Raw genomic sequence first — 25551 nt, 5'->3', positions numbered from 1 at the left:
AAAGTACAAAATAAACTGGATTTTTGTGATATAAAGATCAGCACGACTGTGCTATTTTATTTTCTCTTTAGCAGTTGTATTTGTTTAAATTACAATAGTTTCACTCTTTGATAAAACATGTAAGAGAGGTTGGGTTTCTCAGGGATCCTTATCTTTCTGCCACAGTCCTCATCTTGTCCATTTACAACATTGCAGAGCCATGAAACACTCGATCCACATTTGCCTTTATTAGACAAAAGAATGACATGCAATAGGTCCAACCAGCAACGCTATACTAATTTCAGTTTTACCAATAGAGTATGACACCTACCAGTCAGGTTCCCACAAAGGAAGAGCTACTGTCATGATGCTGATGTGGTAAGACCAGCCCGTGCCTTCATACATGTGGACCCAAAGGACCTGAAAGCTGCTGGTCCTTTACCAGGTATGACCCAGGTGCTCCTCCTGGATTTTCAACTGTATGTTTGCAGGACTTTCACCTCCTTCCTGCTTGTGCTGTAATTTCTCAACACTGAATGTTTTGTATTCACTGTTATAGAGACTAGTGTGCAGAATTAGAAATAGGCAGGTTCTAGGGTAGTCTTTCTTTACCTTGTATGAAACTGGCCAATCACAGTTGATGATAATTCTCTGGGAGGTCTCACTAAATTAGCTACGACTACAGTGATACTGGATTCTCTTCTTCTGTACCGATCTATGGAGTACCCCATCGCTCCAGATGAGTCACGTTCTATATTCAGAACCTATAATATAATCATACCACAGTCATGCTGACAATAACCAACTATACTCCCTGATCCAGGCAGATCTAATTCCCTTCTTCATTGTAAGATTCAAAATCCTTCAGTTAGAGCAAAATAAAAAAATAAGGCTTGAATCTTTTGCTGTGCAGCCAGGTTTCCATCATAGTCACTGCCCTTTGTCTTCTCATATAAAATGTTAATCTGTGGTTTAAAACATAGACTGTATACAAAATGTGGACCACCACCATTTGTTTTGGACTAAACATTAGCATTTGTCTACAGCCATGATGGTTTTGGGTAAAGAGTTAACCATACCGAGCAGAAAAAACAGCTCCAAAATGATGTTTCTGATGCTGCTTTGAGTTATCTCTTCAGTATCACACAGATGTCCTTGTTAGATTTTCTAGCAAGCTAAAGTTTGTGTTCAAGAAATATTTTCTACCATCTTTTTATTGATTAAGATGAAACACACAAAAAATAAAAAGCCTTAAGCCTTGACTCGGATCCCTGACCTCTTTTACATCCACCTCTTGTCCTGTTGAGCTAATTAGCTTCAGAAGTTAAAAAGGAGCATTCCTAAGTTTATGCTGCTGACAGGTTGTGGATAACTGAATCAGAATCAGATGCATTTAGTTTAATTTTATTTATATAGTTCCATTTCACAACAGTCACCTCAAGGTGCTTTATATTTTAAGGTAAAGACTTTACAATAACTTAAAGAAATCCCAACAATCACACAACACATGAGCAAAAGATGATGCATTAAGTTCACCATGTCACAAATGAATTACACTTGAGATGTACCAAACTGTTAGTGGCTTAAAGACATTTTACTTATATATTTTATTTAAATGGCTCTTTTTATACTAGTCTGTGTGCATGGAGAAGATACTCTATGTGCATCTGCTGATTTCTGATTTATTGATTTATTGATTAGCATTCAAATATCTCAGTGAATACAGAATAAAGATCTACCACAAAGCAAGAAAGCACGAGACAAGGCTAATTAAAAAGGTATTGGCTGAAGCATATGCTCATTACACCAACCCGTTTAACAAAAGATCTTTTAGCACGCAGCTCATGTACACAGGGCTGGAAGCAAAGAGTAAAATAAAACAAAGCAAACAAACAAAAAACAAAAATTTCCACCTTAGATAAGTAACTACAATAAATTAAATGTCATTAACATAATCAAGCAAAACAACCAAGAGTTTCAGTATTATTATTTTTGCTCTTTTCATTATTGATTTATGCTCACAGCACAACCACGTGCTCAGCATTTTAGTTAAAAAAAGACAAAACAAACAAACAAAAGCACAAATGCACTGAATTCCTTCTTTGCAACATCAACATCAGCCTGTCTACGGTGCATGTTCTGCTATTGAACTGCGGCCATTTATGACCAGAGAGCCGATGTCAGGGTTTCAACCATGTTTGCTGGGTGTGTAGCAGAGATGTTATAGTACTAAGTTATCAGCTTATGTTAGTAAAAATGATCAGCAAGATGCAGCTACAAACTATATGGAGTACTGTGCAGACCACATATGCAGCAGTGCTAAGTAACGGCCTAGAACATTACTAGACTAAAACAAAAACTTCTTGGATAGCCTTTAACACACGACAGTCCACAATATTTGCCAAATCATTGCATTAATAAAGAATTGCTGTTCAGTTAGATGAGGTGAAGCCACCGAGAAGTTTAAAATATATTTGCATAATAAATAAATAAATTGCATAAAATAAATATTTGGCATGATTAAATTTGGGTATCACTGGTAACTGGCCTAAGTTAAAATAGGTAAGTTGTACAAAATAAGTAAAAATATTCAAAATAAATGTTTGTACAGTTTTTCGTACCGCTTTGTTTCCTCAGTGAAATGTCTCATTATCGCTTTCAATGCCAGAACTGTAAGAAATCCTTTTCTCTATAGATGGCACCTCTGCACTGTCACAGGCTACAGCAGGTTGATGGTGTGGTGTTAATTACTGCCGGGATCTCCTCTGGAGCAGGTAGCTTATCGCTCAAGGGCTCCGACCGGGGAGGTGTCAGGGGACAGCGTTTTCAGTGCGGGAATCGAACCAAAGACACAGCCTGGTTTTGTGTTTTAAAGTGTGTGTAAACGATATTTCTATAGAAATACATGTCATTATGAGCGGGAGTGATTAATACGATTAAAGAGGAGCCTGTCAGTGTGTAAATAAACTGGAACGTCTTTGACAGCCTCCACCCCAGGAGCCTATAATGTTACCGGAAACAGCCGAACACAGCCGACGCCTCCCGAGGGTGTGTGTGTGGACAAAGTGTTAGGGATGCTGCTCTTTCAGAGCGCGGCTACCGCGGACGGTCAGGGAGCAGACCGCTGGCTTACCGGGAACACTAACCAACGCTGAGGCGGGGGAAGCTCCACGCACAGCGGCAGCTGAGCGGAGGATTTACCTGACGCTCCTCACGGTGCATTTACGGACCTTTTTCTTATCCACCTCGGGGAATTAGACCAAGTGCTGTGGGACTGGAGGAATTCCAAGACTCTTTGCTAACTGTCTGTAATCTTGGGACCCCCGTGCGTATCATTTCTTCAACATCTTCTCCGAAATGCAAACGTCTAGGAAACCCTAGAACATGGTGAGTTTGAAGGTCTTTTTTCCTTTTAAACTGCTTTTTCGTGGAAAGTGTCACAAATGGAAGAAATGCAGCGCTGTGTGGTGACAGCTGTTAGAGAGGAGCGTCCTGCAGAATGGACACACTGAAGGCGAGAACGAATTTTGTATTCACACAAGTCCGTCAACTCTCACTCACACCTGACAATGCAGTCTGCACAGAGGGAGCACAACAACCCCAAACTATTTTTTTAATCTATAAGAAGCATATAGAAATCATCTTTAAATGAAACAACAAACACTGTCTCCAAAATCTCAATTGAATAATTTAATGTAAATGTGAGAATTATATAAATGTAGCGTATCATATGTCGTGCAGGAACAGTATGAATGATGAATACTGAATTACAGTCATCTTTTTTACCATTTATTTGTAAATTATATATGCATTATATATTATTTGTATATTATACATGCGTTTCTGGTAGATGATCATATTGCTGATACAGTTGTGAAAGTGTTGCCCACATTTTATGGAAATATTTGCGCTGTCACGAATTACAAGACTGTCACAATAGTTTTTCTCTATGGTGCGCTGTTATTTTTGGAATCAGGGGTTTTTAAATGCAGTTTGATGGGAGCATCTCTCCGTATAATGGCACAGTTGTTCTGGGCACTGAAAATCTTTGCAAGTCAGGGCACTGCTCCGTGTCCTTTTGTATAAGATGTCATTTCCGCAGCAAGCTGTGCAGCACCCTCATTAATCGATCATTAGTTAAGTTACCTTATTCGTTTCATTAATTGCAGACTCACAAGTCTGAGCTTTCTGTTTAGACGGTGCCTTGGTGACATTAATTAAAATGTACAGTTTAATGCGTTTTGCACGATTATGATAAATGCACGTGTGAGAATAGAGCGACCTGCGGACTTGTTAACGGAACATTTTAGTGTGAAACGGTTAAATGTGCCAAAGCATTACGTGAGTGGGCTCGCTTTCTGAAAAATATTGGTGTAATATAGGCCTAGTTCGTGCACAAGTCTTTCAGTATTCTACTCTACACGTAAATTCAGTCTCGGCTCTGTTGTGGCGTCTGTGGCAGCCCGCGTGTTCGCATCCTTATTATCGCACGGCTTCATACTCAGCCTTCATTCTTCTGGCAGTTTCCTAAAACAAGAATAGCGAACTGTCCTGTTCGTGCTACTGATGCAAAAAATCCAATTCCTGCAAGACTAAAAAAGGGCAAAAGAGGCAAAAGAAGAGGGATGGGAGTGCATGACTTGGTGTGACAGAGTGATAATTGGCTGTCAGCTCACCTGGATTTGACGGAGCTCTAATTAGGCTGGATGGAAAACAGAGACCGAGTGAGGCGGGCGGAGTGAAGGAGTGCAACAGATGGAGGGAAAAGGGGTGAGGACGGGGATGCTGGATAGCAGGTGGAGTCACAGAAGCAAGATGCAGAGAGAGAAGACGTGGAGGGAGTGTATTCTTTGTATGTGTGTTGCTCATAAATGCATCAGCTGAAAGCCAGCACTGTGAGTCTGCGTGTTTGTGTGTTGCTCCTCTCACCCTAGTGAAAGCAGCAGGAGGCTTGGCCCTGAATGCTGAATGCTTCACTGCTACACACACATGCATATACGCACGCACACGCCGGTGGCATTTATAGGATTTCGTAAATTGGGTGGCACAAGGGGGCCCAAGAACATCAGATTAGAAATGAATACAGTTTAGAAAATTGGTTTAGAAAACAGCGAGCATCATTTTCAGGCTAATATGCAGCTCTGTGCCCTTGTACAGATGCATTACATGAAAAGTGACATTGCCCAAAAGTTTAAATGTTGTTTCACAAAACAAGAAATTAGACTCTACATGAGTAAATGTCATGCAGCCACATATACAAAAAGACTTGGCATTAAAATAAAGTACTGAAACTAAACATGCTTCCAAACTACGTTCAAACGGCGTGCAGGCACACTGGTTGCACAGCAGCTGTGCAGCTTCTGGCTTCCTGGCAGTTAATCAGCAGGTTTTTTTCCCTACATAAACTGACAAATAATAACCATCTAAAGCTGTTTCTGCATCAGTTAAAAAGTTCACTCAGACACCAATTAAAACATTCTTTCCATTCTATCAGTCACATTTTCACATATGAATTTTTCTGATTTCTGTCGCCATTTGTGAAAGACATGAATGGATTTTTTTTTCTCTTTTGCGGCTACTTCCCAGAAGCTGTAGCTCTGAATGACTCCAGGACCTTACTGTCAACTGCCACATGGCTGTTCCCTCAAAAAAAGGTCAGATGAAGCTATTCACAGCACTGCAGGTTTTCAGCTTGCACTCTTCAGAATTGCTAATTATTATTATATTATTATAAAAAACTCGGTTTGAAGGGCTAAAAGTTTGCACATTGCACTTTGTCTGGCAAAGAAGGCAGAAACAACGTCACATTTCTTTATTTGTGTTTATAGCTTGGCACAAATCAAGAAGGGCTTCAGCGGATTAAGTTCAGGTCTGGAACCCAGAATTAGCTGTTCCATCAACCACATGAGCAATGTTACAAATACAGCAACATAAATCCAGCAGGATGCACCACACACACACACACACACACACACACACACACACACACACACACACACACACACACACACACACACACACACATCAGTTGTATGGCCGTAGTAATAAAATCTATAGACAAAATCAGTAACAATATGTAAAACCATAAGTCATCCAATATAAATATAAAAACTGTTGACTTATTTTGGTCAGACAAGTATGTCATATTTCAATCTTACACATCTTTTTCATTAAGTTATTCACCAAAAATGTCAAATGTGATATTCTGCTGTGGAAAAACGTAACTGCAGCATCATCGTTTCTGAACAGCTGACGTCATCTTGTTGAAACTTTTGGGCAATCTTGATATTTTTCAGTTTGAGGGTTTACTCCAATGTACTTTACAGAGTTGCTAAAAAGTTTTTTCTTATAGTTAACTAAAACTAACAATACTTTTTAGGTGATTAAACAAGAAAAAAAGAAAAGAAAAAACCTGAAAACTAACTGAAATGTTACATTTATAAAACTCCCTAAAATAAAATAATAAATAGACATTACATTTCTTTAGAATTAGGTTTTGTAAATTTGGTCAAATTTGTCAGCAGCCAATTTGCCAGCCTGAGGAAGCTTCCCCTGACAAGCAAATCAAAAGTAACAGCGAAAACTATTCAAAAACTAAAGCTGAACATTTTGAAATAATCAAATCTAAACTCTGGAAAACTGCCTACTCTGGAATCTAGCTAAAACTAATCTAAATTACAAAGAAAAACCCTGAAGTCTATCAAAGTTTGCTTTGGACTTCATCAAACATGCCTGCTGTTAGGTCAGGACACTCTTTGATTCCTCTGTCCAGAGCACATTATTCTGAAAGGCCTGGTCTTTGTATGTTCATGAGTTTTGGAAGTACCTTTGTTCTCTTTGGACCTCAAAGGCTTTTTTCCTGAAATTCCATGAAAGTCAAATTTATGCAGTGCTTTTCTCATAGTAGATGTATCTTCTTTGGCACCTGCAGCTTCAGAGTCACCTACAAAGGATGTGAAGACATTTTCGAGATCTTGGTGATTTCTTTTTGCATCAGTTTTTCTGGTCACGGGCAGAACCTTGTGGAACAAAGTGAGAGCCGCTTTAGATGTACTTGAAGATTATTTCTTTCAGTGAATTTATTTTACAATTTTAGGAGAGCCCTTTAGAGTGCCAAAGATAGCCAAGTGGTCAAATGTTTAAATAAATTCACTCCGTAATCACTGGTGCCTAACCTGATAGCAGTACATTTACTTTTCAAAGTCGTTATAAGTGTTGTTTTTAACTGTGTCACTGATTGGATATAATAGCTTTATCTGTAGGCACTGTTTCACCGAGGGTCGAGTGCTTGTTCACATGCGTATGAAAGAGGCGACATTTTCAATTAAAACATGTTGTTTTTTGTCCTCGACCTTTAAATCCAACTCAAAGCTTTTTTCTGAATTAGATCTTCTACTAGTGGCAAAGAATGTTACATAGAAGTTTATAATAGAAAAGGCAGCAGCCATGTCCTATGTTAATGGCTTTGTGGCTCTCTAACTACATCATCTCACTTCCTCTTCAGTCATAATTACTAAGACCATTAAAGAGTAGGCCTAAATAACTCTTAATGCTAATTCATGACATGGTTTAGTAGAACTCTATATGGAAAAAAACTATATATATATATATATACAGTTGAAAAGTGACATAAAAAGCCCTCGATGGAATATTAAATGTCAAGATAAGAGAGTCGTTTCTTAATCACACTTTTTGAAAATAAGATTGATTGAAAACCAGATGTTTTTGTTAGATGAGATTAAATAAGTTCACATATCACATAATCTGGGATTCTTTGTCTTGATCACAGCTCCATCCGAGACTCTAGCTGCTGGTATTACAGCTAAATGTAGGCTGGCTCCCCTCCATTCCTGCTCACACTCAGCCATCCTCTGCACATTGATAAATTGTGTGTAATTTCAGGGATGAACAAGCATGAAAACATATGGGTGGAAAGGGCTGCTATGTTTTGGCATTCTGTATATACAGCTATTTTATCCAGGTTAGAGAGACAAGAGGACTAACCAGGGCCGTGCTCAAATAGTTCTTTACAGTGACTTTATGGCTCTATTTTTAATGAATTTGAAACACTTTTTAAACAAATTCTATTCATCCATCGATCTGTGGTATTCAACATGACAGCTGCTATCATGAAACCTATACTAGATGAAATAATCTATTAACTCGTGTAAATATTAGAGATTCAAGAAGTGGTATGATAATTAAAACATCAATCAACAAAAATGATTTTCTTTTTCCAAAATACAAAACACACACACACACACACACACACACACACACACACACACACACACACACAGGAAGTCTTTTTAAACAGTCTGCTGATATAGGTGCCCAAGTTCAGTGACCTCTAGTGGCCATGTGAATAAGTGCATATAAAATTGTCCCTTCCATGAACTTGGTAGAAACACTGGAATCATCCCTACATACGGTTTGGAACAGTGACAGTGGTTGGGTACAACGATGCAGTTATTCAGTTGAACGGCTTTTTTTCATTTTATATGACACAATTAAATCAAAGTATAATGAGAAAATGTTCATTGCTGCAACTTAAATTGCTTATATTGTAGATACTACAGGCTAATGTGTTATAGAGCTCAGTGTCTTCTGATCTCTCATTGTCATCCACCTGATACCAAGATGGCTGCTGACTGGTCTTGCATTTCTTGGAGGAAAGATATATTTTCTGCAAACCCGTCGTATTGCACGATCTGATAGCCCCTTGTTGGTGTTGTTCCTTTGTCGTCATAAATGAACCAATGACGTTGTCTTAGCGTTCAGTTAGCCAAGATTAGCCAAGAAGTTAGCTATTGCCTAAAACCTAAATTTGGCTAACAGAAAAGTTAACTTGATATTATATTTATTATATTGAATAAATTAATCAAGAAAATAAATGCAATATTTACACTTTGTTCTAGGAGACTTTTTCTTTTAAAGGGCTTTTTTTTCTTTTATCCCCACATTGCAAAGCTGCGACATCACAGCAACCTGATTGGTCAGTTGCAATGTTGGTGGACCAGTATTACTATGATAATGCAAGAACCACACCGACACGTGTTCATCAGTGAAATCTAGGTGCTTTTACTGTAAGTGTATTTTTCAACTTTGGATTGAGCCATTGCCCACTTCCTATGCTAGGCTAGTCTAACCACATCCTGCCTCCACCTGCAGCTCTCATTGACCTGAAACTGACCCAGAGCGGTCTCCTACAGTCTCCTGCCTGATATGGATTGATGCCTCTGCTTCTCAGCATTAGTCCCATAAACCTAAATGTGCAAAATGTACAAATACATCACTCTTCTTTGATTTTATTGTTTTTATTTTTAATAAAAAATAAAATAAAAAATTAAGGCAATTTGATTAAATCTGAGATGACAAACAGGCCAAGCAGATGGAGAATCTTACTTGGTTTCATCTCCTTGTTGACAGTTTCTTGAAAAGTCTCCAAGAACACATCTCCCCACTCTGCTGTCTCCACGGGCATCAACTCATTATCATACTGTGTCATAGACCAGAGTAGGAAGACCTGAGATTGTACTGTCTTAAAACAGTGCCTTGTGTGGGTCTTAAAACCTGCTGTGTGAAATCGTGAAAGACGTTTTCACTCCTGGGACCACTCTCTGGGCCCGAACCCAAAAGATTCCTGTACATCCTTCCCTCAGCAGAAACACCGGTTTTTCCTTCTTTCCTCCTGTGAACATGAAAGAGAACAGATGCTTGGCTCTGTTTTTATTTGTCTGGAGCCACAGTTGCTTTAAGAATGAGATCAGATTACAGCAGGTTGCGTTTCCTGCTGCAGCACCTTCAAAGATAAACATGTTTCTTAATCATAAGCTTTGTAACAACACAGACGGCTGCTCCCTGCTATCATCCCATCTCATCTGTCTGTAGTATACACCAGTTGTTTATGGGTGTTTTCTGCCAAACTACAGCTGAGGCGGAGAAATGTGATGAATGCAGTTTGTTTGCCTGTTTGTCAGCACAAGAACAACCAAGCTGAATTTCATCAACTGTGGAGGGGAGGCGAAAAACCCACCCACATCTCGTGTGGATCACGATGATTTTCTCTAAAGCTGCAAAGTAGGACAGTGTCCTTCTAGTGAGGTACTGTATAAGGAAAAGCTCTTTTTTATTTATTACCTTCAAAGGAAATGTGTGTTTAATATAAAACATAATGTTATTGTTGGCGCTAATTTCAAAAAGGAAAAATATTCAATATTAAAAAATCAACAGTTATGCAGTAAAGTCATTGATAGTTTCTTTGTTTCATCATCGTACGTTAGAGGTGTCACAGCTCTAAAAACAAGACTTAAGCTGCTAACTAATTTTAAGGTCTTGTGTCTGGGTTCAGTTTTAACTTCGGGGTACTGAGAGTCCTGAAAGTAGTAATTTTGTGGTAAACACAACGCGTCTCTGCAGAGAAGAAAACTGATAAGATAGCAACAGGCTGTTTGGCTTCCTGTGGACATGATTGGATGCGAGTTCAGCTTGTCTCCTGTGTGCTGTGGCATTGTTCCTGTGCTGATTGACCCATCTACTGCACAGTCCAGTTTGTCTCCTTTCATTCCCACAATAGAACTGCAGTACAATAGCCAGGTTTTTCATTCAGACTCTCTATTATTTTCTGTTCAGCTAAAGAGTGGCTGCAGTGTTGTTGTTTTATTTCAGCTCAGACTGGGAGCAAGATCCTATCAGCACTGACAGCCCTGTGATTTGCCCACTGTGACACAGGATATTTTCTGGTATCAAAAATGACCTCTGTTATGGGTATTTGGCTTGTGTGGGTTTTGTGCACGCTGCAGATACTGTATTCATCATCGAAGCAAGAAGGAACAACCCGCAGAGAGAGTGTTCACAAATCCAGAGTCATCTGACTTAAACGCACACTCAGATTACCTGCCATACATCCTAGTGACATCAGGTGGTACTCGTATCATTAACGCAAAAAATCATGCACAGAAATTACGGCTGGGTCACAAATAAAAGGAAATGTGAAAATGATTTATTGAGGTGCTGGGCCACCGTGCACCTCCAGGGGAGTTTTAGTGCTCCTTTATTTTTCAGGTTTCTCAGCTCTGCTGGAGGGATGGAGCTTTCAGTGTGCTCAGGATTACTTCTTTGCTTTTTGCAGATGTTGTGGTCCTTCTTTTTTCATCATGCAGCCTGACCTCCAGCCTGTGCCTGTGTGGCAGGCATCTATGAGGATTAGCACTTCTAAATCAGATGTCCAAGGGTGGAGCACCCACTCCAGGGTTGGAGATTACTTGTTGCCAGAAGAGTGTAGGGTAGTAACCAAAAGAATAAGAAGGTTAAGACTTCTTCTGTAGGGTGTCTAGGTCCATCCTTAAAAATTGGGTAAACAAATTAAGAATAGCTAACCATTTAGTTATTTATCACTCCAATAATTATCACTCTTTCAGTTTGCATGGTCAGTAGTAATGACACTTCATCTGAAAAAGCTCTGCTATGACCTGCCATGGGTCCTCCTCCTGTGCACATGCTGGTCTTCAAGTTGTGCTGTATCTGTTCTGTCTGTCAGTTATGGCTCCATCACATGCCCGTACTGCTGTCAGAATGATAAGCTGCTCTTTACTGCAGTGCATCAATTAATAAGGCTTCAGAGGCTGATAGCTGAGCTGCGGGATAATGCCACATATACTTGGAAGATATTTGAAATTATGGAAAGGAATATAATGTGAAATTTAGAGTAGATACAGACATTAAAAATCATCACCTCAGTGCCTTTCTCCTTAGTAAAGCCCTTCTGCTGCTCTGCTCCAAACTGCTGGATGTTATGGATGAATAGGTTCTAGTGTTGGAACTGTGACCTGGATGTGCCCCTAGATGCTGTCTGAATGTAAATCCTTTCCTCATCATCAGCTCAAGGCTATCACTGGATCAAAGTAACACAGTCTTTAGAGTAATTATTTACCCCACAGTTGCATTTGGAGGATAATTCCTTCATGTCTTCAGTAATCGCGAGGCAGCTGAAGTGTTTTAAATCCAAACTCATTTCAAATTTAGAAATATTTTTATTTATGTCAAATCACTGGCTGCTTGTAAGTTTGGGTGACTGGTTAAACTCAGTGGAAAAATTCTACTATATTGCACAAATGTAGTTAAGGCTACATTTAGTTAGTTCTTATAGAAAATATGATGAAATTAGTGGCAAATAAAAATGAAAATGTTAATACAATACTTTTGTTTAACCCCTGAATCTGACATCTTCTATGTGTCATTCATTGGATCAATCCCATATTATTGGTTCTTGTCCATGTCTTGTTCCAGTAGCCCACGTCTCATCAGTATGACCTGTTTCCTCAATACCTGTTGGACCTTGTCTAGTCAGTCCAGATCAGTATGGCTTCAGTTATGCATCTCTTGCTCATGCTTGTGGTTCACATTGTTAATATGAGGAGATTTGGATGGAGGTACAAGAATGAATGTCTACAGCCATGTGTAAAACACGATGGGAGAGCATTTCAGCTCGTGGTGTTGAAGATCTTGCTAGAATAGATGGAATTATGAATGCCATAGACCACTGTCAAATTTTCATCCACAATGCAACAGTATCTGAGAAGTTTTTCAAGATGACGATGACCCAAACACATTGTCAGTGCAGGAAAAACATACCTGGACCCCCCCTGCCCCCCCCACAGTGGAACACTATCAGTTGGCCTCCCCAGAGCCTGGGCCTAAGCTCATTAGAAGTATACTTATATACTGTTTTTCCATTTCCATGAATAATTAATACAAAGAAATTAGGTCTGACTGGAGACTTGTGCACAGTTCTCTCTGAAGCTCCACTGTTACTCTTTAATCCTTTTAGTACAGTTTCTTTCATGATCCTCCAGACAATTTCTTTGCTTGAGAAAAGAATGCATGTGTGTAATACACCAAATATTGAACGTGTGCTTTTACTGCTTTGGTGTATTTGGGATCATTGTTCGCGAGTAGCAGACATTGTAGTGGCCAGAGAGGGGGCTAAATCTTAGGGTAAAGCTATCCACCCTACAAAATGCCAACTGTACACACAAAAGACACGACAACTTTCAGCATAAAGAGAAAGAAGGTAGACCCGGCAGGTAAGAATTTACTTTTCTTTCTTTTTAATAGTTCATTTTACTGCACATTTTACAAAAACATCTAGCTGGTTCTGAAGTAAATGAATTATCTGGAGGATCGTGAAAGAAACTAATGAAGGATTTAAAGGTAACACTGGAGCTTCAGTACTAATCTTCACCATGGTAACAGGTAAATAAAGAACTGACTGTCTATTTAATGTGAAGCAGGATGCAATAATTTATAACAGCAAAAGGTTACCTTCACTAAGCAAGCTGCTGCAGAAACTGACTCAGATTTTAAGCACTTTTCAGTTCCTGGAAGTTTTCCTCAGCTTATCGTCTTTCCCTACAAATGTAATGTCACAGGGATGCAATACACCTCATCAATCTCTATGTACTACAAAACAGGTAGTACACTTTTGACTGTCAGTTGTTTCTTGACATTTTTACGACAGTCTGACAAGTAACTGTTGGAAAAACATGATCTATGATATTAATATGAAAATGAGCAGTTGTGCGTTCCATTAAAATGAGTACAACTGTTGTTATTGTTTCGTTTCTTATTTTGTCTGGGCTCAATCCCACATAGCAGACACAGTATTTTTTAATGAATGTCCTTCACAACAGCCTGCCAGTTATTTGCACTAGGCCATGTGGTTGCATCCTCAAGTCGTTCCAAATCCCGGCTCGAGTCCAGCCGCCACGCAGACCTGCTGCTGAAGCTCTGAGCTCGAGCTCTGCAGGAAAACAAATGCTTCTGACAAGCAAACATGGCCACCAGCAGCTATTAGAGAGTCAAAGCTTTGCCCGGTAAAAACACAAGAGGGAGATTAATTTACATGAATGGACCATGAATTATTTACATTGTTCCTATTTTTGGTGTAACACCGTAAGGCCTTGATATCGGAATTAAATTTTTATTGCACAAAATGTGAGATTTTTCTATTTCTAGTTAATATTTCATTAATAATAGATGACTTGGGTTTATCTGACATGGGATTCGTAAAGCTTATAGGGATTTTTCTTCCAAGTGATTTGTCTTTCAGCATTAACTCGGACATTTATTACTGTTATGTTACATGCGACATGATGACTAAATGAAAAATGATTAAAAGGTGGATTCTCCCAACATTTTTTATTTTTAGTTTTTGTTGTTTTGGTAGAGTTGATTGTGATTCCAAATCACATGTGGAAGCCAGGCAGGTAATTATGATGCAACCAGCTGTTAGAAGAGTGTAAGAAGTATTTTTAGGGAGTTTTAACATTCCCTTTTGCATTCCTAAATTAAATCCAATTTTCATATATATGATATTGTTTCAGAAGCGTTAGATTTTAGCACATTTTAATTAAATTAAAATGACTCTGCACTGATAGCTTTACAAATAAAAACTAAATATAAATTAAATATCTGCAAAGTGTCAAATAATGAAACAGTGGTAAGAAAAAAACTTGAAATGCTCACCTTCTGTTTTTCTGCTCTCTGGTTGCTGCCAGTTGAAATTGATTCCCTTACATGGTTTGAGGAAAGGCATTGCTCCCTGCCCATTTACTCACGCTCTGACTGATTTGGATGTTCTTTTCAAATATTCGACTGAAATGTTCTTCTGTTGTGAAGAAACTTTGTCTTTCCTAGACAGCACGAGACACTCGTAGACAGACCTGAGGGTTCTCTTTCTTGGACTAACAACACCCAAAAGCCGTTTGTTTGTCTGCACAATTCCCCAAAGGAATTTTTCACCAAGTGTTTTCAGTGAAGTTAATGGTGTAAGACACGGTTGTTCCATCTATAAATGGCTCAAAGGAGTCAGAAGCAAAATCTATAAATAACACATGATTAAGATGTTTTTCTTATATTGATAATTACATAGAACGGCTTATGACTACTTATTATGATGAAGACAAAGGAAACAGGCTGGGGAAGTGATTTTATGTTGATGTTATAAAGTTGAAGATTATATTCAATATGCCAAATATTATTTTTAGCAACAAAAACAAAGTCCTGTAAGTAACTTGGGCCATTAATTATTTGCTGGAAGTAGGAGGAGCTAAATGAAGGCAATTGCAGCTCTTTTTATAATGTGGGTCATATTATGGGCCAAACTAAAATAAGACATTACCTGCTGCACAGCTGTTACTGCACATCTTTTTCCTCCAGCTTTTATTGAGAATAAATAAATACCTTGTCTGAAAGACCTCTGCTTTCATTATCAGTTTAATAACACGGGTTTAAGCAGCAGTCATGTATAGTCACAGTGTAGTCCTCTCTACTCTTTTTTTAATCCAAGTCGGTTGTGTTCACAGAATAAAGATGGTCTATAATTACCACTCTGTGGCTGAACTGCAGCTTGTCAGCTTCTTCTATGATCAGGGTCAGGACCACTTGTTTGCTTTACAAACAGCTGGTGTGCTGCCCAGCAGGAGAGCAGCTAATATTTCCCATCTTTCACGTGACTTTCACTTGTTGTCTGAAGGCTTTTAAAGTCCTCGTGTTTCAAAATGGTAGGCCCAGCATTCAGTGTTAGCTGATAACCAGCAGCTCTTTTAGTGCACTAAATACATCAAATTAATGGGAGAGAAGTGCTAATAACGCAGCTAGAGGTTTTGTCTTCATCCACCATCACTTTTTCACGTCTTTCTCCTCTTTTTATGGATAGGAAAGCTGTCAGACTAATATTCCTTCCTGTAATGATAGTTTGGGAGTACCACCGTTTTTAATCAATGGTGGTACTTCAACCTAATTGTGTTCCTGGGCCTTAATTTGTATTAAACACTTTTTTAAAAGACTAAGAATGATTAATGTGTTTTTAACAGTGAGTGCAAGTAGGAGAGAACATTTCTAATATATATACATAAATATAAAGCCCAGAAGTTGAAGTCGACAGAGTTCCTTTTAAGAGGAGTCAAAAAACATGAAATACACTGCATTGCAACTTGTAGTATATCATGCTGGACTATAATGACTTTAGTGCTTGAGCAGTGGTCTTATTAGCTGCATTAGATGCTTCATTTTGCTTCATGAACAATATTTCATGAAAAGCATTACCCAGTCACTCACTGGGACACAATCCATCCTCAGTGACTGGTTATGTAATAAGGATTGATATTTATGGCTATGTAGTGCAGAGCCAGTGGCAGCAGTATGAATGCTGTAAAAGGCAAGTGTATAGAGTGTCTTTTATAGGGTTTTTACGGTGCTTCCTTCTAACGGCACACAGAGATAGACGCTGAAGTGGGCAGTTATAAAGGAGGTGTTGATATTGCTTCTAGATTGGGACTGTAGTGACTGTCTGTGTTTAATAAAAATGTTCGCCCAATGCTAAAAAAGAACCCGCACGTGTGCAGCTTGTTTTCCGGAAATATAATCCAATAGGTTTCACTTCACAGTTGTATTCATTTCTGGAGAAATGCTGCCTGAAATTCATCTGGTAATCACTCGCATAACTTCAAACAGGAGACACTGCAACTTAGCGAGCGCGTCTTAAGATAACGAATTTCTTTGATGTGCAGAAAGTGTGTTTCATTTTATGCAGGCATTAAAGTGGTTTGACTGGTCTGTGCTTTGTGACACGGTGGAAATCTCACAGTGAGGTTTTATTAAAGCCACAGAAAGAGCAGCGAGAGAACTGTTTGTTTGGATTTTACATCTGACTCAAAGTCTTAACTGTCACATAACAAACGCAAAGAGATTCTTCAGTATTGTAGCGAACACATTTATTCTCATTTATTACAATCACTTTACATCGCTCCACCACGGTCAACCAGTTTCTCCAAACGTCAAACAACAACTAAACTAAATTAGCAATTGGCTGTGTAACTGTCTCTCTCTGCAGAGAGTGCAGGGGTGCATGGATGTGAGAGGACTGGAGAGGGGACCCCCATCGATGTGTCCAAACCATCTACCCTGAGAAAAAGCCTGATTTCATTTCTAAGGCATCAAAGACTTTTTGCCAAAGCCACCGTCATCTCAATAATGCACACAAGGTGTCCTTTGGCTTTGCTATGACTCACCGTGTTCTGGAAGACAACATAGTGAGAGACAATCATCTTCACCTATGGAGGTCTTTGGGTGCTCTAGGGCCACACAGCTAATGCCCACACTTGAAAAGTTGTGAATAAAAGCACGGCTGAGGGAGATTTTGAAACACGTGCCCCTTTTTGCTTTATGTCATCATGCTCTCGTCATGTGGGCCGTACACACAGATTTTTTCTTGCAGTAGTCACTAAATATAAAGTAAAAATCATGTAAAATAATTTTAAAAAGTGTTTATAGTTGTGGCCTAATAAGATCAATTGGGGCTCACGTGGAGTAAAGTTGTGGGATTTTTAACCCCAAACTGTAATATTAATAGCTTTTAATTCTTCAGTAAAGAAGGAAGTAACAGTAATTACATTTGTAGACAATGAAACATCCTTTAGCTTTCAGTATTGCTGCAGCTACGCCAGCAGACGCCTTATGTGTATTTCTACGATAGAAGTGTAATGAAATCTAGATTAAATGGCAACAAAACTGTTTTTCCAGACATCAATGAGCAAAGCTCCCTGAGCTGAGCTGAGCTCACCTTTAGTAGAAGATGAGCGAATGTATAGCTTTTTTTTTTTAATGATTTTAGTCTCAGGCCCAGTTTCTACTCCATGAAAACCAGACTTTGTCCCTAATTTTTCATGTCAGCACTTTGCTAGTACACTGCACTCTTTCCTGACACCCAGCTGAGGGCTTCAGCTGGAGGATGGAGCAGGTCTGCTTATTCATGAAGGGATCTGGCTGTGTCCCCTGGAGGCCCACTGGAACAGCAGGCATTATCAGTGGTAAATGGATGTGAAAAGACTTGGGTCAGGACAGCCTCACAGCTGCCTGATTTATGGCTGGTGATGTAACAAACAGTTTGCCGTGTTACCGGCAGGGATATAAGCATTTTCATGGCCACAGTTCAAGTTTATTTCAGCTATAAATTCGAAAAGATATAGAACAAAAAGAGCAGTGAATTTATGACACAGGAGATGTTGTTTGTGAGCTGCCAGGGAAAAGTGTGTTTTAATACCCTGTGGACAAGGATGAATGTTCATTTTGCTCTCTTATCTCAGCTTTTTGTCCAGCACAGCATCAAAATAAATATTAATCTCCAATCCTGCAAAAAAATCAAAACAAACCATAAAACCCCCAAAACAAAACATTTTTCAAGAGTAGAGGTGTTCAAAGCTTTTATCAAAATCAAGTTATGTTAACCCCTCCAACCATGAACATCTCTGAACCAGGACCAGGCTATATCTGTTAGATAAACAACGAGTGGTGCAATTTTTCATATGCTGCTAAGTGAGGCACATTTAGTGAAGAGCACGGCTGGTGCTGCATTTCTGTTCTATCAAAATCAGTACAGTTGGGAATTTTTCCAACAGGTTCAATAACAATGGTGTCATGATAGTGGGCGACAGGAGCTGCTAAAGAGCTGCTTTACATGAGTGTCACACGTGCAGTGTTGGGGAGTAACGGAATACATGTACCGCCGTTACGTATTCAGAATACAAAATATGAGTAACTGTATTCCGTTACAGTTACCGTTTAAAAAGGTGGTATTCAGAATACAGTTACTTTGTTGAAATAAATGGAATACACGGCGGTACTTCCCTGTTTCATATTGTCGCGGGTCAGGATTGTTTGGGTTTGTTTGACAGCTACGTAATGTTGTTCCAGGCGGCAGCGTTACGGTTGCCATGGTTACAGGGTGACGCGCTCTCTCTCTGCGTGTTTCCTGGGTGAGAGAGCGCTTTTTTGTTGTTGTTGTTGTGCTAAGCTAATAGGCAGAATGCTACAGGCATAGCTCTAAAGCATGTAGCCTGATGGGCAGTGTAGTCCGTGCTGCAGGGAGAATGGACTACCATACCCGTTATGTGTCTGTGAGCGAGGGAGGGAGAGAAAGGAAAAGTCCGAGCTGTCACGGAGCAAAAACGGAGCTGGAAGCATGTAAATATAATAATAACCACAGCAGCCAAGAAGAGTGCCTGACGAGCCCAGCTGTAAGTAAGCTATTAAGACTCATCTGTACACCGTGTTCGTGTTTTCCTCCGGAAAAAATAAGTTCCGTTGGAGAAGCCTTTCAACGCCTCTCTCTGTCTCCCGCAAGCAAAGTTGACCCAGACAACAAAGTAAAGCTAGTTTTCGGCTACCAGCCCGACACGAACCCGACGTATTAGCCAGAGGTCCCTTTACTACGTTTCGGAGCCGCGGACCTTCAGTAACAGTAATAAATCACAGCAATAGGACATTCATGTAGTTGTAAACAGCATGATAATATATTAAGTAATCCAAAGTATTCAGAATACGTTACTCTCATTGAGTAACGTAACGGAATACGTTACAGAATACATTTTGGGGCATGTATTCAGTATTCTGTAGTGGAATACATTTTAAAAGTAACCTTCCCAACACTGCACACGTGCGATCAAAGATAAAACCCTAGATTGCGTGCTGACATGTGCAGCAGAGGGCAGCGGGCACAGAGTCGCTCTGATGGTAAACTTTTTCCGGAGCAGGATTCAGAACTGCTATCTTCTTAGAACTAAACTGTTAAAAAACAAAAGCCATTGTCCATTGGCTAAGCAACACAATGGCTCATCATGCTATAACCCATGAACATGAAAGAAAAAATAAAGCTGGATGTCATCTGGAAATAAGCGATATGCTGTTATTTGTCCCAACGCCTGCAGTAATAAGAACCGAGCCCAGGACTGAGCTCTGCGGGATGCCACAGGACAACAGGGTCCATTGGATACAGTCTTCCATGCAGACAGTGAAATTTGTGTCTATCAAATAAAATTCAAGCATGCTTTAACTGAGATGCTCATCCAGTTATGTAACCTCTTAATCTCTGGTGGTCTCCTGCATCTATTCCTAAACTAATGATTGCTGTGGCCAATTTCAAAATATGAAGATTTTCTGCAGTTTAACCCGGCCGTTCATCACAGCTCTGATTTCTTCACAACTTTAAACTAGATTGTAAATTTTTAATTAAATCTTCTTTTCATGTAAATGACTTATTGTGCACCACCAGAGTGTTCCGGCCCACACTTTGGGTATCATTGGTCGACTTTGTCAATCACTCTGAGGTCTAAGAGAGCAGCCCCCAACCCTCAGGCCACGGACCGGAGTTGTTTGGTACCGCTCCTCGAGAGTTGAGGCTTGGGTGTGACATTTATGATTTTCAGGGTTTTTATTGATTGTTATCATTATTTTTTAACGTTAACTCTTTTATTTTGTTGTATTTATCTGCAACACCTTAAAGGCCGGTCCATGAAAATATTGTTGGACATAAACCGGTCTGTGGTTGGGGACCGCGGGTCTAAGACACAACTTATTTTTGTTTGACTTTTCTTAATCTTATTTTAAATGTTGAAAGAAAAACACTCTGCAGTACAGATAAATATTTTGCTAGATTTAAGCAACAGAAATACTTTCTTTTAGTGCTGAGTCAGTATAACAATGTTAAATACTCACTTTGACATAGTTAACCTTGTGCTTTCCAAAACGACACTGAAACATGTGCAGTGCATGAAACAGGGCTCAGCTAACTGACTAAAACCTCTAAAATCACTTCTCCAATCAGCAGGCTCCTGTTGTACAATCAAAGCTTTTCTTGACTGCTGAATACTTGTTGCATAATTCAGTGTGTCACATGAGGGGACGCTGTGTTTCCTGTATATTCTCTATTGCAGGAGCTGTTAGGTCTCATGGCATGCTTTCCAGCTCCCCCATGGAGAGGCAGTAGATTAATGAAAGTGATTAACCTCGGTGTGAATCACAAACAGCAGGCCGGATAAAGGGAGGTGACAGGGTCTGAATTCAGCCTCTCTTTCTCCTTTATTGCTCATTAGGGAGCACAGACTGTAATCAGCCCGACATTTATTGGCTGCTCTACAGTCTGCCGGACAGGATCGCATTTCTGCACAGGTTTCCAGGATCCCTGCGGTTCGGTGAGCTGGATGGAGTGAAGCGTTTTCTAGACATTAGACAGGAAAATTAATTGTTTGATTAGTTTTACAAATCCTGTTCAGGGCATCAGAGAGTAGAAGCATTTACCTGGATCTCCTGCACGAGGCATCCAGCCCAAACCTCCATTATTGATGAGTACAGTGCTCGTCACCTTTATATGTTCAGTTCAGTTCACTTGTACTGAGTCTTGTCATGTGACGTTGCTCAGGATTTGGCTAAGCTGTGTGACTGGGACTTTATTCCCTAGATCCTACATTGTCATCATGATTGTCACACATCCAAAATGGCCAAAAAGTTAACGTCACATTTTAGCAATCATGGAAAACCTGTTTAGCACCATTTCACAATAACATAAGTCCTCTCTTATACTGTAAATACTGTATGGTAAAGAACCCACTATATGTAAAGACTCTTGTGAGGAGCATGAGGAGGAGACGAGGAGAAAGAACTCAGTTTGTAACAGGAGACCTCCAGCAGAAGAAAGGGGAGCTATCTCCATCAACTGGATGGAGACATAGAGATAGAAGATAGAAAAGTTGAGCTTAGAAAGACTATAAACAGCATACTGGAAAAAATACAAACTGCGGGAGAGAGTATACAGAAGTTAATGACCTTTAATTGTGATATATATAAACCAATGTGGTGCAAGAGGTGAGAGAGGAGAAGTTCATTATGGGGTCCTCCAGCAGCCCGAGCCTATAGCAGTCCAGCAGAATCGAGTCTTTTCTACATTTCCCGTGTTTGTTTGTTTTCCATACATCAGTTTGTCATTGCAGTAACCAAAACCAGCTTTCAGTCTCATCCTGTTCTCTTTGATCACTTTCATTTAGCTTGTAATGGAGTCGAGTACATAAAATAGCTATTTAATCATGAGTAGTTGATTAAAGATCAAGCCTCATGAATACTTAGTTGACCATCAGTCATTACTGAGCTTCTGAGCTGCTGCAGATAAAATGATTTTGTTATGATTAGAGTAAATAAAAATCTGGTCAAGGACAGCAGTTGTGCTGTGAGATCAGCCGCACTGACATTTAAAATGTGTGATAACAAAGAGAAACAAAAGGTTGTCATAGTCAATGCAGCCTAAAAGCATCTGTTCCTGTCTCAGTGAACCGCTGTGTTAATGCTTGTTAAACACAAAAAGCAGACAAAACAAACTACATTAGAAATGTGACAGTGAAGTTGGTCTTGGCCTTTTGATTAAACAGGACAGTGTGCAGTAGGCAGTAACATGTGGGGGGAGATGCACAGCAAACAGCCCGGGGAAGACTCAAACCTGTGACACTGCAGCACAACTCCAGCCCGTGCTACATGGATTGCTTACTCAAACAGGTGAGCTGTGGTGCCACATACACATACTCATTCTATTCAGTCAATATCTACAACAAAACCAGTGGTGCGAGCACACACTTATTTTATAAATCAGCCACAAATGTGGAATATAACATTCAATTCAATTCATTTTTTTTACATTGCACCAAACCACAACAACAGTTGCCTCGAGGGGCTTTTTATTATAAACTAAAGTCCCTACAAATAATAAGAGAAAACCCCAGCTGTCAGATGACCTCCTATGAGCAAGCACTTGGCAACAGTGGTGAGGAAGAGCTCCCTTTTTAACAGAAGCAGGCTCAGGGAGGGACATCCATCTGCCATGACTGGTTGGGGGTGTGGGGAGGGAGACAAGACCAAAGACACACTCTGGAAGAGAGCCAGAGTTTGATAATAACCAATAACAAAAGCTCTTAGTTACTCTTAACAGTTTTAGCACTCACCACTAGTCGATAGAAGTGCATGCTGGGATATTTGTCTTATCCAACTCAATGCTCAGTTCATCCTTGAAACAAATGCATAGCGTGAGAAGACATCCAGATATTTGGAATATACAGGTTTTGTGTAAATGAGTGCTGATAGTAACTAATAATAATGAATTTAAATTAAGATGAGAGCTATTCTGAATATAGTTTGTGGATTTCCTTAAATCTGAATATTATTACGCGTTTTCCCATATTTAATATCTAATGTGTGAACCTTTATTTTATACCAAACCTCCTGTATTGAGTTATGTTGCAACACTATAAATGTTTAGACTAAAGTCACCTTTTCTGTATCAGACATTATTTTTCATGCTAAAAAACACATAAACAGTGTGAAGTTTGATGTGTGTATGATTCTGCCTGATAAGCGATAAGCAGAGCTGTTCTACAGACAGCAGGTAGAGCAGCTGATAAGCAGGACTGTGGCGGCTCACAGTTGTTGGATTGTCTTAAGAAGCTGACAGTTGTTGCTAGCCTGTTCGTGACTGATAGAAAACCATCGAGCTCTGAAAGTTTTGCACAGAAACGGGCCCAAATGTCTCTGCTGCTGCCAAAAACCATGTTCCTGCAAAACTGACAGCTTCCCCACAACAGACACCCTGAATGCATCGCAGTACAAAAGAAACTCCCAGCAGAGTTCACTCTCACTTATTTTCACTGCCACTTTGCTGCTATTTTTCACATGAATTTATTTTATTATTCTCAAAAGTTCTTTTTTTTTGCTTCAAGGCCCTTAAGATTCCCAGAGCGAGTTATAAAAGAAAATTTGCCAAACTGTTTAACCATAGATTGTATTGTAAGGGTGGATGTAGTCACTGCAATGGCACTCATTCATTCGTGAAGTACTGTTACGAAGCCTCAAGCTTCAGTTTTCAGTGTCGACATTTAGTGTTTTGAAATTGCATATGAAGAACAAACGGTAGATCCGACTGAGAGACTGAGGGACAGTGACACTAATAGGCCAGCAAGTTGTCAGTCCTTCTTTTTGGCTCTAACGGGGACATAATTTCTCAAAAGATTTTCATTTTGTTTTCAACAAGACTTGAACGTAGCGTTTGAGACAATAAACTCATCATTAAAGTGTTTACTGAGGCCATAAATCAAGAGGGCTGAAAGGAATATTTTACATACTTTTTGAAATATTCTCACTACATTTTGAAAGTATGCAAGTTTAAAGCACTTCTGCATCAGCTTCTCTTTTCATACCCAGAAGGTTTTTGAAATCCTCTAGGATTAGGGAGAAAATAATGTAACTCAATACGTTTTCTCTTTCAAAAATTCTTGATAGCTTCAGGATTATCTTGGGCTTATTTCATGAAATCTGTCATTCATGGTTCTCAGCCGGAAAAAGGTGAAATGCCCACTTTAGGAATGGGAACAGTTTACTGCCCCAAGTGGAGGAGTTTAAGTTTCTCAACACCTGGTTCAAGAGTGAGGGGGGAGCGGCAGTTGGCAGATGGTTTAAGGTCACACCTGCAGTGATGCAGACATTATACTGTTGTGTTGCTCTGTTGCTGTGAAGAGAGAGTTGGGCATGAAAGCTGGAAATGTACTGGTCAGTCCATATTCCTCACCTATGGTCATTGGCTCTGGGTAGTGACTGAAAAAATTTAATTGTGGCCACAAGCAGCAGAAAAGCGCTTCCTCTAAAGTGTGTCTGGTCTCTTCATTAGTAATAGCGGGAGGATTTCAGTTATTTGAGACAGACTGAGAGTAGAGCGCCTGTTCCTGGACAGCGAAAAGGAGACAGTTAAGTGGTTCAGGTATTTGACTTGGATGCCTCCTTGATGTTTCTTAGGTGGGGTTTTCTGGACACGTCCGACCAGGAGGAGGCCCTGGGCCAGACCCAGGGCATGCTGGAGAGATTAACTCTCTCATCTAGCTTGGAAATGCCCCAATGTCAAGGAAATGGAGGCCTGGGCTTCTCTGCTTACACTTCTGCCCCTGCAGGCTGGCCCCTTATAAAGGACAGAGGGATGGCATTTACATTTTACTTTATTTACATGGAAATTGTATAATGAGTGAAACATGACTTGAGCATGTTCCACTTGCTTTTTTGTCATTTTGAAAAAATTAGGCACCAACCCATCTCTAAATGTAATAAATGATCTTTTCTTATAAGTAGACTTTTACCAATATTTGTTTAGAAAAGTGACTAACCTCAATGCTGTCCCTCGTCTTATGTGGGGGTTTCTGTTTAAATGCATTATGTGATAGTTCCATTTCAGCCTTCTGTATATTTCCAGTGTACTTATTGTATTCATAATGACCATCAGGATCCCTCTGTGCTCTTGCATTGCCTGAGAAGTCTTTAAAACATGACTACATGTGGAGTGCTGCAGTCAGGCTTTCAGTGACACCTCAGGTGGGCTGGTAGCTGATGCATAACAAACGCTGCCCGAGGACATAAAGAGTACCACCTATGAAGAAAAAAGTTTTCTGCTGTTTGTCTCAGCTAAGAGCACAAACTGCAAGCCAAACAGAAACATCATGCAAATGGAGTGTGCCTTTAGTTTCTAATGTCACATCTAATGCAACAAACAAACTCAGGAGAACTAGCTTACAACCAGTAGCTGCTTAACATCCCAAAAGTTAAGGTCAAATGCAACAACTTCTTCTTTTTACTTCTTCCTTTATGGGTTGCCACAACCGATCACCAGCTTCCATTTCACCCTATCCCATGCACCATCCTCTGTCACACCAACCC

General features: G+C 39.7%; 1 protein-coding gene across 1 annotated transcript in view; it reads left to right on the top strand.

The window, feature by feature from the left end:
• Positions 1-3087: 3087 nt before the first annotated feature.
• The window catches only part of ptprfa (protein tyrosine phosphatase receptor type Fa), a 335895-nt gene continuing 313431 nt past the window's right edge, over positions 3088-25551 (top strand). Inside the window, exon 1 of the mRNA XM_039598488.1 lies at positions 3088-3366. The gene's annotated coding sequence lies outside the window, so the exon portion shown is untranslated. The remainder of the gene's footprint in view (positions 3367-25551) is intronic.

This window comes from Oreochromis aureus, linkage group 15 (assembly GCF_013358895.1).
Source record: "Oreochromis aureus strain Israel breed Guangdong linkage group 15, ZZ_aureus, whole genome shotgun sequence".
NCBI lineage: Eukaryota > Metazoa > Chordata > Actinopteri > Cichliformes > Cichlidae > Oreochromis > Oreochromis aureus.
This window is presented reverse-complemented; position numbering and strand designations above follow the sequence as displayed.